We start from the raw sequence: 2,788 nt of genomic DNA, 5'->3' as shown, positions 1-2,788 counted from the left end.
GTCAGTAGCACCTCTAGTAATATATTTACTGAGAAAAATGGTGACGTGTTCAATACTTATTTTACCCGCTGTATCTATAGTCAGGTCGTAGAGGCAACCGGTCCAGGAGAGAAACCCAGACCTCCAGCGACACTTTCCAGCTCCTCCTGGGGGGACCCCAAGGTGTTCCCAGGCCAGAGGAATACTTCCAGCAAGTTCTGGGTTTTACAAACATGACACGCTTTGAGGACCATCCTGATCAGATGACCCTCCTCAACTGACTCCTTTTGATGCAGAGGAGTAGTGACTCCGAGCTCCCCTCARATGACGTTGCTCCTCGTCCTCTCTCCGAGTCTGAGCCTGGCCACGCTACGGAGGATGCTCGTGTCTCGTGTCTGAGAKCTGGTTCTTTCAGTCGTGATCCACACCTCATGATCACTGGTGAGGGCAGGGATGTAGACGAACCAGGAAACTGGGAGCTTTGCTTTTCGACTCAACTCTTTCTTCACCAGGATTGACCGAAGCAACGCACTCATTACTGAGGACGAGGCCCTGGTCCGCCCACCYGCTGCTCCAACCTACCATCACTCAGGAACAAAACAGCTAGATACTGGAACTCCTCCACCTGATGGAGCCAGGTTTGACTCACACTGTGAGTGCAGACAGACTCACTGAATTCTGAGTGTTTGTGATGACCAATGAGTTGTGTTTCTGAACAGGGATCTCTCTTCTTTGGGACAAACTTTCAGCTCAGGGCTTATACTCTGTAATTGATCATGTGAGAAAACGCTACACTGGAACAACTGAAACGTTTAAATCTAACTAGAACGACGAGCTAATGGCTGGTCTGCGCGAGGCCAGGGCCAAAGTGGATCGTTGTAGTCCTGAAGCAACTCGAGGCCTAAATGTTTGAATRAAAGTTCATTCATTCAACTGTACAGTGTTGTTATTTTATGTTTCAGCAGAAATTGCAATTTGCTCTTGCTAAAAGTGCTGCTGATACTAAAYGTGTTTGTAAAACAAGTTTCTCGTTTGTGACGGAGTCGCTACATGTTTGTTCACAGAGATTTCACTCTGTCACTTATAAGAAAACACATGCAGGTCTAAAACACACACTGATGATAAATGACTTGTAAAAAAATGAGTACAAATCTGCCCGTCTTCCTTTCTAAGATGGACTCTAGCAAGTTAAATCATAAGTGTGCTGATGGCTGCAGAGTGGGGTATGATGAGGGGGGATTGTTGTTTTCAACAATAACAGAACTTTCTTAGTTTTACATAAAGTTTATAGACAATTCCTTCCTGCATCATGGTCCTAAATTTAAAAAGAAGTAAAAAAAAAAACCTCCTGAAAGATGAAGCAATAATTCTCTCAGTGAGTGCTCCTAATGTCACATCACAGAACGAGAATCGGACGCAGAATAAGTCAGACTTAGCAATTAGTTGTCAAGAATAAAAAATAACTCTAAGCTTTTAAAAGGAAGTTTATAAAAACATACTATCAGAGAATCCTTGTCCCCTGAGGGCARCACGGCGGTGGGTGTTATCATGTGGGCTCAATGAGTGCACAAGATAAAAAACATTATAAATCTTTGTCAATGTAAAACATTCTCAGACAAGAAAAATAATTTGGAAACTATTATTTCCTTACACACAAAAACCATGTACCCAGTAATATTTGATRGAAAAAGAAAAGAATCTGTCAGCAGCAGGGCGTAGCTGTCAGCTAACAGAGGGGTAAAAATGTCGCTCTAACACAAACTCAGAGCGCATTCCTCACATTTTCAAGGCCACAGTTCAGTAAATATGTCAACAGCAATTTAAGCTTACCACACCTGCTGCAGCTGGGGGGTAGAGGGTGGGCTCTGACCTGTGACCAGCCTCCTGTCAATCATATAATCCAAAACAAAAGATCTTTATCTTGTCTCAATTAAAATATAACCAACAGGCTTTAACTACAACTGAAACAAGGTTCCTGGACCTTTTTTTAATTATTTCAAATCTCCAGATTGTTTCGGCAACTTCAAAGTAACACTTCAACTTTGTGTGGCTTCATCGAGCTGAAGATGAGAGAACAAAACCTGCAGCCTGTTTTTTAACGAGTTTATTGTAAAGAATCCAATGTCCACACAATGTTGAATTTCTTAACTGAATATTATTATTGTTTGAMCAGGTTTACAACTCAGCAAGTAGCAGYGGACAYGCCATTTTCTTTTGTGTGACGTRGGACGTAAACTGCATTCCAAGGCTACGTGAACTCATGCTCTTAAATGCACAGTAACTCATTAACATTCACTGACTTCCACAATGTTTTCTCTTCATTTCTTTGAGTGTTCCTGAAAGCCAACAAGTTGCACTTTGGAATGACCTTATTATTGTGTCATGTTTTTGATCTGAGTTGGTTTTTCAGAATTAAATGTCTAAATGGGTGCTCATCCAAGACTGGTGATTCCATACTTTTTGCCAGGGGTTGTAGTAGTATTGATAAAACCTTAACGATACCTAACCCTAACTTTAATATTCACTTATTATTATTTGCACTAAGTAAGTTATTTTGGCTTTTATTTTGTTTGTTAGTTCTTGCTAAATTTGTATTCATTTTCAATTGTTCTGTTATACCTCCCTCATGTGGCAAGTTTAGGTTAATCCACCCCTATTTAAGAAGTCTTTGTTCTTTGTCTGCAGGTCAGTTTTTTTGTGTTTAGTTACTGTTCAGTTGACCTCAATTGAGTTGGGCCCAAATCTGTTATCATTTGATTCATTTTTCATTGGATTTTTGACCTTTAAGTATTTTTTGACATTATTAAAT

This window comes from Austrofundulus limnaeus, unplaced genomic scaffold (assembly GCF_001266775.1).
Source record: "Austrofundulus limnaeus strain Quisiro unplaced genomic scaffold, Austrofundulus_limnaeus-1.0 Scaffold168, whole genome shotgun sequence".
Taxonomy (NCBI): domain Eukaryota; kingdom Metazoa; phylum Chordata; class Actinopteri; order Cyprinodontiformes; family Rivulidae; genus Austrofundulus; species Austrofundulus limnaeus.
Note: the sequence above shows the minus strand (reverse complement) of the source record.